Source organism: Rhinopithecus bieti, unplaced genomic scaffold, assembly GCF_001698545.2.
Source record: "Rhinopithecus bieti isolate Rb0 unplaced genomic scaffold, ASM169854v2 scaffold_13014, whole genome shotgun sequence".
In the NCBI taxonomy this organism is placed as follows: domain Eukaryota; kingdom Metazoa; phylum Chordata; class Mammalia; order Primates; family Cercopithecidae; genus Rhinopithecus; species Rhinopithecus bieti.
In genome coordinates this window covers 424,350-437,386 of record NW_016807364.1, presented here as the reverse complement: position 1 = coordinate 437,386, position 13,037 = coordinate 424,350, and positions in this window count along the sequence as shown.

Genomic DNA, 13,037 nt, shown 5'->3' with positions numbered 1-13,037 from the left:
TTTTTTTTTGAGATGGAGTATCACCCTGTTGCCCAGGCTGGAGTGCAATGGTGCGATCTCGGCTCACTGCAACCTCCACTATCAGGGTTCAAGCAATTTTCTTGCCTCAGCCTCCTGAGTAACTGGGATTACAGGCACATGCTACCACACTTGCCTAATTTTTTGCATCTTTAGTAGAGATGAGATTTCACTACGTTGGTCAGGCTGGTCTCGAATTCCTGACCTCGTGATCTGCCCGCCTTGGCCTCTCAAAGTGCTGGGATTACAGGTGTGAGCCACTGTGCCTGGCCAAGACATTATCAAAAGAATGAAATAACAAGCTACTGATCTGGAGGAAATATTACATTTACAAAAGGCATACCTTATAAAGCACTTTTATCCAAAATACACAAAGAATTCTTAAAATTCAACATAAGGAAACAATCTAATTTTAAAATGGACCGAAGACCTTAACAGATACTTCACAAAAGAAGATATACAAATGGCAAATAAGCACATGAAAAGATGCTCCACATCATATGTCATTAGGGAAATGCAAATTAAAACAATGAAATACCACTATGTACCCATGAGAGTAGCCAAAATCCAGAACACTCATAACACCAAAGGCTGGTGGGGATGTGGAGCAAGGGGAACTCTCATTCATTATTGGCGGGAATGCAAAAGGATAGTACTTTGGAAGACAGTTTGTCAGCTTCTTACAAAACTAAACATAATTTTACTATACAATCTAGCAATTGTGCTCCTTGTTTTTACCCAGTGGAGTTGAAAACTTAGGTTCACACAAAAAACAGCACATGGGGCTAGGCACAGTGGCTCACACCTGTAATCCCAGCATTTTGGGAGGCCAAGGTAGACAGATAATGAGGTAAGGAGATCAAGACCATTCTGGCCAACATGGTGAAACCCTGTCTCTACTAAAAATACAAAAATTAGCCGGGCACGGCAACATGTGCCTGTAGTCCCAGCTACTTGGGAGGCTGAGGCAGGAGAATTGCTTGAACCTGGCAGGCGGAGGCTGCAGTGAGCCGACATCAGACCACTACACTCCAGCCTGGGCTTTAAATATAAAAATACAAAAATTAGCTGGGTGTGGTGGTGCACGCCTGTAGTCCCAGCTACATGGGAGGCTGACGCAGGAGAATCACTTGAACCTGGGAGGCGGAGGTTGCAGTGAGCCAAGATCGCACCACTGCACTCCAACCTGGTGACAGAGCGAGACTCCATCTCAAAAAAAAGACAGCACATGGATGTTTATAGCAGCTTCATTCATAATGGCCAAAACTTGGAAGCAGCTAAGGTGTCCTTCAGAAGGTGACTTGATAAATAAACCATAGTACATCCAGACAATGGAATATGACTCCACACTAAAAAGAAATGAGTTATCAAGCCATGAAAAGACATGGGAGAACGGAGGAACCTTAAATGTATATTACTAAGTGAAAGAAACCAATCTGAAAAGGCTACCTAGTGTAGAATCCCAAGCATATGACATGCTAGAAAAGGCAAAACTGTGCAGAAAGTAAAAGATCAGTGGTTGCCAGGGATTGGGGTTGGGTAAGAAAGGGAAGCGTAAAATGGCAGAGCACAGAGGCTTTTAAGGTCAATGAAATGATGCTGTATGGGGCTATAATGCTAGAGACAGGTCATTATATATTTGTTAAAACCCATAGAATATACACCACCAAGAGTGATCCCTAATGTAAACTACAGACTTTGGGTGAAAACAATGTGTCAGAGAAGGCTCATCAATTGTAATAAATGTACCACTGTGGTAGAGGTGGTTGATAATGGGCGAAACCATGCCTGTGTGGGGGCAGAGGCTATATGGGAACTCTTCATGACTCTGCTCAATTTTACTATAAATCTAAAACAACTCTAAAAAATAAAGTTTAGGCTGGGCACGGTGGCTCACGCCTGTAATCCCAGCATTTTGGGAGGCCAAGGCGGGAGGATCACGAGGTCAGGAGATCGAGACCATTCTGGCTAACACAGTGAAATCCCGTCTCTGCTAAAAATACAAAAAATTAGCCGGGCGTAGTCGCGGGCGCCTGTAGTCCCAGCTACTTCGGAGGCTGAGGCAGGAGAATGGCGTGAACCCGGGAGGCAGAGCTTGCAGTGAGCCGAGATTGCGCCACTGCACTCCAGCCTGGGCGGCTAGGCGAGACTCTGTCTGAAAAAAAAAAATAAAAAAAAAAATAAACTTTATTTATTTATTTATTTATTTTTGAGATGGAGTCTCGCTCTGTCACCCAGGCTGGAATGCAGTGGTGCATCTCGGCTCACTGCAGCCTCCGCCTCCCGGGTTCAGCAATTCTCCTGCCTCAGCCTCCTAAGTAGCTGGGACTACAGGCACATGCCGCCATGCCCAGCTAATTTTTGTAGTTTTAGTAGAGATGGGGTTTCACCATGTTGGCCAGGATGGTCTTGATCTCCTGACCTCGTGATCCACCCGCCTCGGCCTCCCAAAGTGCTGGGATTACAGGCATGAGCCACTGCGCCTGGCAATAGTCTGTTTTAAATAAGTCCTAGTATTAGTTAGCATTGCTGGGTCAAAGGGCATGTGGATTTTAAATTTTGACTGGTAATGTTTTTGTCCACCTGAAAAGTGTCAGGGGGATGAAGGTTAAAGAATAACTAAGAGGCATGTTATTAAAATTGCACTAAAAGTATGTTTTAAGCAACTTTATACTGTATTGAAAAAGTACAGAGCTGTTCACATATAAACTATTCTCTGAAAACTTCTAGTGCACAAAAACAATAGTAGCATTTATCAACCCCTTACTACCCAGAGTAGCACTCTGCTTGGTACATACAATCTCATCTTATTGTTAGAACACTCCATGAGGTGCAATCATCATCCCTAACTTCTGAGTGAGGGAAATAAAAGCACAGAGATGTTAAGTAACTCACCTAAGGCCACATAGCTAATATGTGGCAGGGCCAAGACTTGAACCCAGACTATGTGATTCCAGAGCCTCAAGCTCAACCACCATGCTGCCTGCCTTACAGTAATTCAGACGGAACACAGAAATCCTGATTTCTAGATGTATTCAACATTAAGTTTTTTTTTTTTCAGAAAACTACTGTACCATTAGCATAAAGCCAGAAATAAGCCTCAATAACACAAAATTATCGCTGCTTATTCTGTGCCACTGGATCTTGAATGTAATAAATAGGTTGAGCCTATCTTTTCTAGATTTTGGGTTCTTTCATTTAGGGCTGTGCTCCAGGTTCATCCTCCACCCATCTGCACCCTGCCCTGTGTCTCTGGGGGCTGGCATCTAAGGACAGTGTCACTGGCTCTGGTTTGGTTTGGCCAATGGTAGGAAGTGGAAGGAGGTGGAATGGCAGGAGTTGAGAAAGGTCAGGGTATTTATTTTACTGTTTCCCCCTCTTCTGGGCTGAAGTCTACAATAGCTAAGTCTTTACATCTGATTCTTGCTTCAGACCACTAACTCTCAGATACTGCTTATGTGATTTGCTCAAAGAGCAGCCTTTCCAACCTGAACCTCTGATTGCTTTGGGGGACTCTGTTTCCCCTACTACACTCTCCAAAATTCTAACTCTGCCGGCAGAAGTCACCTGTCTCTCCAGACGGAGTGTGTGTGCTTCCATCTTCTCAGAAACAGCCAATAGTTTTCTGCATGCTATGACAAGAGAAGGACTGTTTTTGGAAAGATTCTTTTGGTGGGGCCACTCCCTTCTTGAGATAGGGGATACTCCCACCTTCGCCTTCACTTTGTGCAGATATGCAATGATCCTGTGCAAAGCTATTACCTGGCCCTCTAATAAAAGTTTCTTTGGGTGTTACTCTCTTTAATCACTTTAATCACAGATTATATTTCTTTTCTTTTCTTTTCTTTTTTCTTGAGACAAGGTCTCACTCTGTTGCCAAGGCTGGAGTGCAATGGTGCGATGAAGGCTCACTGCAGCCTTGACTCCTGCTAGGCTCAAGCAATCCTCCCACCTCAGCCTCCCAAGTAGCTGGGACCACAGGCATGCACCACCATACCAGGCTAATTTTTGCATTTTTTGTAGAGACAGAGTCTCATCATGTTGCCCAAGCCGGTCTCGAACTCAAGCAATCTGACTGCCTTGGCCTCCCAAAGTGCTGGGATTACAGGCATGAGCCATGGCACCTGTCCCGCAGATTACATTTTCAACGATAGATGCAGCAATATCTCCTATCCCAGGTGCTCTTCTACACTGTGACCTTGACGCTCCTCCCACTGAGAGGTGGGTTTTTTGCAGGCTCCCCCTGACCCTACCCCCGCCACCTTGGGTCTGAGTGAGCTTGTGATTGTTTCTACCAGTAAAGTACACTAGAAGGAATGGGCTGTGAAGAAAGGGCCATGGAGCTTTGGCCTAGTCTTTCAGAATTCTGCCTTTCCAAACGCCCCCTATCAGGACCCTTCCTTTCAAAACTGAGCCTCCAGGCTGCGAGATGCCCACACTGTGTGGGATGCTGTGTACCACAGGTCCAGTGGAGCCAGCTGCCTACATATCAGCTCAGGCACCAGACAATGAGTGAAGAACCCATGCGGGAAGTGGATCCTCCAGTTCCACTACATACCATACTACATACGGCCCCCAGCTTATGATGGCTCAACTTAGGAGTTTTCAACTTTAAGATGGTATGGGCCGGGCGCGGTGGCTCANAAAAAAAAGATGGTATGAAAGCCATATGCATTCAACAGAAACTGTACTTTGAATTTTGATCTTTTCCCAGCCTAGCGACATGCCCTGTGATCCTCTCTCATGCTCCCAGCCAGCCACGCAATCACAAGGGTAAACAACCCATACCCGACAATGTACTGCGTTGCCAGTATTCCTTAGATACTGTGTTTCATGTTTTCACATCCCATCATGTCTGCGGAACACCCATCTGTGTCTAGGCTAACGTAAGTGTTCTGAACATGCTTAACGCAGGCTAGGCTAAGCTATGGTGTTTGGCAGGTTAGGAGAATTAAGTGCATTTTCTACTTAGCAATATTTTAAACTTATGATAGGTTTCTGGGGATGAAATTCCATTGTAAGTCAACAAGGGTCTGTATTCCAGCCTCTCACGGTTCATATCTTCCCAGCTGAGGCCCCAGGCATCATAGAACAGAGAAGAACCATCCTTACTGTGCCATTCCTAGTACTTGGCCCTTGGAACCTGTGAGCATAATACATGGCTGTAGTTTTATACCACTAAGTTTGGGGTAGCTTGTTATGTGGTCACAGTAATAGGGACATGAGCACACTTTATACCTAATGCTGGGTGCTCATGTTCCTGTCACTGTGACTGTATAACAGTACATGGTGACTGATTCATTTAGAAATTGATTCTAATCAGCAGCTGGCTGATTTATTTAGAAACACATAATTCCCAAGGCCCAAACTGTTTTTATTTTTATTTTACTTTAAGTTCCAGGATACAAGTGCAGAATGTATAGGTTTGTTACATAGGTATACATGTGCCATGGTGGTCTGCTGCACCTATCAACCCATCATCTAGGTTTTAAGTCCCACATGCATTGGCTATTTGTCCTAATGCTATCTCCCCTTGCTCCCCACCGCCTAGCAGGCCCTGGTGTGTGTTGTTCCCCTCCCTGTGTCCATGTGTTTTCATTGCTCAACTCCTTCTTATAAGTGAGAACATGCAGTGTTTGGTTTTCCATTCCTGTGTTAGTTTGCTGTGGATGATGGCTTCCAGCTTCATCCATGTCCTGCAAAAACAGATCTCATTCCTTTTATGGCTGCATAGTATGATACAACGTGGTATATGTGAACACAATATATATACAAATTTACCAGTCATCATTGGGGATGGGCATTGGTTGGTTCCAGGTCTTTGCTATTGAAAATAAAAGTGGCGCAAAACATACGTGTGAATGTGTCTTTAGATAAAAATGATATATCATTGAGCAAGAAGATATGAAGGAAGAGAATCAAATGGTATTTCGGTTCTAGATCCTTGAGGAATCACCACACCTGTATTCCACAGTGGTGAACTATTTACATTCCCACCACAGTGTAAAAGTGTTCCTATTCTCCCAGCCGCACCAGCATCTATTGGTATCCTGACCTTTTAATATCACCAGTCACTGACTGTGTGAGATGGTATCTCATTGTGTTTGATTTGCATTCTCTAATGATCGATCAGTGATGTTGAGCTTTTCTCATATGTTTGTTGGCTGCATAAATGTCTTCTTTTGAGAAGTATCTGTTCATATCCTTTGCCCACTTTTGAATGACTTATTTTTTCTTGTAAATTTGTTTAAGTTCCTTGTAGATTCTGGATATTAGACCTCTGTCAGATGGGTAGATTGCAAAATTTTTCTCCCATTCTATAGGCTGCCTGTTCACTCTGATGATAGTTTATTTTGCTGTCCAAGGCCCAAACTTAAACAACATCCTCCTCTCCACCTTTATTTCAGAAGGAGGTGAGATCAAAGAAGTTCAGATTTTTCTCCAATCATCCATTCAGTGTTTTGAGAACAAGCATGAGTATTTAAAATCAAAAGAATACTATAAACCTCAATTCATAATGCTAAAATTCTGGTGCTACTTTTATAATGTGGGGTTGCAAGTTTTCTTTCCGTTGCTACAGTTCCCTCTAATCTTGCAGCCATCTGTCCCTGCCCTGATGAAAGTATTATAGAATACCCTTTTGTCCTTGACCCTGCTTGGAATACACACGTTAGCTTGAACCACATGAAATTGCCATTTTGTAGGTCATAAATGGTTAAGTATCAGTAATTGTATGTGGTTCAACCTAATAGTAACTTCCAACTCCATATATATATATACACACACACACACACATACACACACACATATATATACACACATATATATATATATACACAAATTATATAAATCTCATTGAATTATACTCTTAGCTCTCAATCTAACTGGTACTTGCTTCCTGCCTTCCGCTTCTGTCTCCACCCCATCTACGCTGGATTTTTCTATATCATATCATCTTGTCCTTTCTTCCACAGAACTTAATTATGAGTGTGTTTATTATTTAATGTCTAATACTCTTAACTAGACTTACATAAACTTTACAAGAGCTGCATATCCCTGTATTCCAGCCCCTGGGACAGACCTGGCACATCATAGACACTCAATAAATGTAATCTGAATTAATGTATATATAATGTGGCTCTCTTCATCTGCAGACAATGTTTTTTTCTGTTGCCAGAGTGTCCTGTACACAGTGTGGTCCTTGCCATTGTATCTGGATTGGAATTTAAGCTATTAGAACAATGAATGGTTCTAATCCTATAGAGAATACTCAAGATACCATGTAACTCTTCCTTTCCTGTCTTTCCAGCTCTTAGGATACTTCATAAGTCACAGTTTAGTGGGGATTCACACACTCATCCATTTAATCTTTTTTGTATTCATCTATCCATGTATCCATTCATCTATGTATTTGAATGCTGAGCACTCACAGCGTAGCCTTTTCAACGTGCCTGGAACCATGTCTTACCCATGAGAGGGGACACCAAACTCAATAAGCCTTGGTTCCATCCCCAGTGAGCTCATGTAAGCAGAAATTGAAACAGAGCCGGTAAGTGCTATTACAACAACTCGTAAAAAGTATCATTGGAACACAGTGAGGGACATGACTAATTACTGGCAGGAGAAGTAAAGAAGGCTTCACAGAGGTAGTATTCACTGGACCTTGAAAAGTAGGAGTTCACTGGGTTGGAGGCAGAAGATATACAGGCAAAAGGAAAGCCTAAAAAATTAGAATAAACCCAATAGTCTTAGATGTGACCAAAATAAATCAGGGAGTAGATGAGTGTTTGTTAACCCTTTATTCTGAATGTAGCCTCAGACCACAGAGGGCTCTCTCCTTATTTCCTAAATATAGAACATGTTGTGCATTTGTTACCCATATTCATGCACAACTAATTCCATTTTCATAAACTTTATTGATTCTACCATGCTCTTTACAGCCACTGATTTTATATACTCTTCCCATCAACTTTAAGTTTATCATTTCACTTTGTACATATTGTAGTAATTGGATTGCGTGCCTTAATGGCGTGGTAAGTTTTTGCACACTTTGCTAGTGACACTGCTGACTTAACACAGTTTGTCTCACTTACTTTACTGCATTGTTCTCATTAATTCTTCTACAGCCAACTAAGCTATTTCTCCTGGGAATTGCCTGGGAGACAGAAAGTCTTATTTCTGTCCTACTTTGCTATTCCTATAGATGAGTAGAATTTCAAATTGTTCTTACTTTCCAGTAAATACAAATCAGGGGTTGTTTCAGTTATCTATTGCTGCATAACAAACAACCTGAAAACACAGTAGTCTAAAATAACAGCAGGCATTTGCTATATTTCACAATTCTGTGGGTTGACTGTGCTCAACTAGGTGCTTCTTCTGCTTCATGTTGGTGTTGGCTGGGTCTATAGTTTTGGAGGCTTCACTGGGCTGGAATGTCGAAACCGGATCACTGACATGGCTGGCAGTGGTCACTGGCTATCGGCTATAAGCTCGGTGCTGTTGACCAGACCACCTTAGGAGGACCCCTCCATGCAGCCTCTCATAGCACGGTGTCTGGATTCTAAGAGGGAACACTGCCAGCACATAAAAGCAGAGACTGCAGATCTCTCAAGGCTTAGCCTCAGAAGTTATGCAGTGTGACTTCTGCTACTTTTCATTGGATGAAACAAGTCACAGGGCCAGCCCAGATTCAAAGTGAAAGAGTACAGACTCTGCCTCTCCATGAGAGTAGTGGTAGAGAATTTGCAGCCATCTTTAATTCATTACCGGCAGATCAATTCCCTTCTGAGGACATAGTGTACCACAAAGGGTATCTCTGATATTGCCCGATTGTTCTGCAAATGTACTAGTGCATTACATTTCTTAGAAAATCACCTAAAGGCTCGGCCCTTCTCCCACTTTTAATGTATCTTACTATTATGGAAAGTAATTAGGTTCAGGAACTGTGCATTTCTTTGTACTTCTAGCTCACTGCTATTGATGACCATTAGTAAATAAAAGCATTTCATTTTTTAATTTCTCTTTTGTCTTTATTGCATTCTTGGTTGAAATAATACCTCTATATCCTATATGAACTAATCAAAAAGAGCTCTAATCAATGCAGGAGACCATATGTAAATAGTCTCTCTTGAGAACAAAAGTGTAAACATAAGCACAATTTGCTAATTATTCTGATCTCATGTTGAGATGAACTCTTAGTCATGACATTTATCCAAGACAATATTTTTCTAAACAAACCTGGTATTTCCTTTAAATTCATTTACTCCTTCCTTCCTTCCTTCCTTCCTCCCTCCATCCCTCCCTCCCTCCCTTCCTTCCTTCCTTTCCCTTTCCTTCCTTTCCTTCCTGTCCTCCCTCCCTCCCTCCCTTTTGAATGCTTTGACTTGCATCGCCCACTTTGGCACTGTTGATAGAAAGATGAATGAAACAGAGACCGTGCCTTCAATGACCTCACAATCTGAGGAACTAAAATGTGTACAACTTTATATACAGCATGCTAGATAATGATGAGGGCAATGATGGTATAAAGCAAGGGGTGAGGAAACACAGGAAAAAGGGAGTCAATTCTGCCCAGGAGCATCAGGGAAGGCTTTGCAGAGCATATGGGAGAGTGACCCATGCCAGCAGAAGGGCAGCAGAGGACTGGGCAGCACAGGGTGAGGCTACATTGAGAACAGCATTGATTGCTGCACTTTGGCCAACTTCTTATAAGTGGTGATGAGAGGGCAAAGGCTCTTGGTGGGTTTTGTTTTTGTTTTTTGAGACAAGGTCTCGTTCTGTCACCCAGGCTGTATGTAGTGCAGTGGTGTCATCATAGTTCACTGCAGCCTCAAACTGCTGGACTCAAGTGATCCTCCCACCTCAGCTTCCCAAGTAGCTGGGACCACAGGTATGTGCCACCATGCCTGGCTAGTTTTTTCAATTTTTTTATAGAGATGGGGGTCTCACTATGTTGTCTAGACTGGTCTCAAACTCCTGCTCTCACGGGATTGTCCCGCCTTGACCTCCCAAAGTACGGGTTTACAGGCATGAGCCACTGCACCCAGCTGGCAAAGACTTTTAATAAATGCCTCCAGGTTGGTCCCACTCTGTTAGGGCCTATCTGGACACTAGGCCCTCCAGTTTACCTCTTTGTACCCAGCTGCTTCTCCTGCCCATGGAATCATGATGTGATTGGACTTCCTTCTCAGGCTTCCCATCCCTCTTGGATCTCATCATTGTGCTCCTGCGTCGTGGGGCTCCCCCAGCGTGTCCCATCAGAGATGTTCCCTCTGCCACTCTGCCCTCCCCCAGCATCCCCATCTCCTGGTAAGCCCTGATCCTTTGCCTTGTTGGGGTAGGAGGTTAGAGAGCCAGAGCCTGCGCAAGCAAGGTCACTGAAATGGTCTCAAAGAAAACAGAAAATGTGAAGACTTCTTGTTGTCGCCCCACCTTTATGCTTCCCACTCTCTGAGGTCCTGCTCCCTGGAGAAACCCTCCAGCCCTTCAAGGATGGCACCTCTGTGACCTGGTCCCTGATCTGTCGGGGTCGTTGCAATTTCCTCTTAACCCTAACAGCATTTAAGCCTTTTAAGGAAAGGATCACGGTCTGCACTTGTGTCAGAGTTGTCATTTTTCAGCTTGTCTTGTCCCATTTCCTGCCCACTCACTCTATCCATGTTTTTTGAGGGCAAGATGCATCTTGAATGCTTTTAAAACACTTCAAATAAACAGGACATGGGCACTGTAGTAAATGCAAATAAGCAAAAGAAGGAAACAAAATGATCAATGATGCCACCACTGTTAACATTTTGGTATGTCTTTTGTCCTTTATTTTGATATGCCTTTTTTTCTTTGTATATTTATATATATAATTTTTAAAAGCCCCATTACATGTGCTGTTGAGCCTTGTATGTAGTAGGCCCCCAGGAAATGTTTGTTAGATGAATAGTGAGTAAATGAGTGAAAAGTGATCTACTGAATGATTCTTTGGAAATCTTCCCAGGAGATAACTCATCCCGAGAAATAATGTGCGACTGACTCCTAAGAGGAGAACGGCTCCAGAATCTTATCTAAATGTGTAGCAAATGAAGATAATTTTGAAACTTAATTCACCAACTCATCCATTTACTTGTTGAGTACCTACCAGGTGTTGGGCTTCTATGCTGGTCATTAGGTGCAGTAATAGCGGAAGCTCTGGTGACTGATTCAGCATTTTGGAAGAGTGTAAAGACGAGTTTGTGAGAGAATTTCAGCACTGTTATGTGGGGAGGGGGGTTCCCAGCTGTTAACATTCATCCTCATGTCTGTCTGGTGGTTATAGCCTTGGAGTGGACCTGTGTCTATCAGGGGCTCTTAGCTCAGTCACTTGGCCCTGCCAACCATCCAACCTACTTTTCTTTAATTCCTGGGGCCTCCCAGGAGACTTTCCCTCTGAAGATAGAATGCACAGAATGTCAGCTGACTCTCCTGATTCTCTGGGCAGAGTGTGTTCGTATATAGCCAGCCTGGCTTACTAGTCAGTCTCTGGGGAGTTTAACAAGGATGGGGGCCCCCTGAATCCTGGCACCTCTTTGAAAACTAACAAAGGTGAAGACCAGATTCTGTGGGCAGATCAGGGCAGTCAGAGCCAAGGACCTGGGTGGGTCACCGTTTCTCAGCCTGCCAAACCCTCCCAGTCCCCTACGATACAATGTTAGGGCCTGAATGACATGGCTGCTGAAACTCTTGGCCCCAGAAACAGAAATCAGAATTAAAATTTCAAAGCCCTATATAATCTGTAAAGGTGCATGTAAACAGTATTATTGCCATCATTATGAGTACCAGAATTCTGCAAGTGCTTGGCGGTAAGGAGCCTGTGTGTTTTTAATTTCCTCTAAGACACTTAGAATAGCCATTTGGTCGCCAATATGTTCTCAATAGCTGCTGCTGAATAGTAATAATATGTGGTTTATGCAATATCCACGCTTATACCTTCAAATAAACATTTTTTCCCAAGCATTGGGACCCATGGACAACTTTGAATGGTGCACCAAAGTTCCAGAGTTCTTTATTGATCTTTTCTTTCCATTTTGGGATTTTAACAAAACGGTTGTTGGATATTAAAATCCACACAACACGAGAGCATAGGAGCATCATTAAAGATGAGAAATTATTGGAACAATGAGATACCTGACACCAGTCAGGGTGGCTATAATAAAAAGATGGATAATAACAATTTCCACATGGAGATGTGGAAAAATCAGAACCCGCATACACTAGTGATGAAAATGTAAAGCAGTGCAGCCACTTTGGAAAATAGTTTCGCAGTTCCTCAAAATGTTAAGAATAGATTTATCATATGACCCAGCAATTCCTCTTCTAGATCTATAACAGAGAGAATTGAAAGCAAGTGTACAGAAACTTGTACATAAATGTTTGTGGCATCATTATTGATACAGCTCAAAGGTGGGAACAACCCAAATGTCCATGGATGGAGAAATGGGTAAATAAAATGTGGTACGTACATACAATGGAAGGTTATTCCATCAGAAAGAGGAGTAGATGCTGATAATGCCGCACCACGATGGACCTTGAAAACACAGCGTGGTGTGAAAGAAACAAGTCACAGAAGAATATATATGGTATGATTTTGTTGATATTAAATGTTCAGAGACAGAAATAGTGGTTTCCTGGAACTGCAAGGGCATGTACATGTGTGTGCGTGCGTGCTTGTTGTGTGTGTGTGTGTAGGGGGAATGGGCATATAGAAAGAGAAAGGAGGGTGACTACTAAGGGGTTTGGTGTTGGAGGACAAAAATGTTCTAAAATTGCGGTGATTGCACAACTCTGTAAATACACTAAAAAATATCAAGCCAGGTGCAGTGGCTCACACCTGTAATCCCAGCACTTTCAGAGGCCAAGGTGGGAGAGCCCTTGAGTTCAGGAGTTCAAGACCAGCCTGGGCAACATAGCGAGACTTTGTCTTTACTAAAAATAAAACATTTAGCCAGGTGTTGGGGTGTGTGTCTGTGGTCCCAGCTACTCCCTGGGGGATGGTG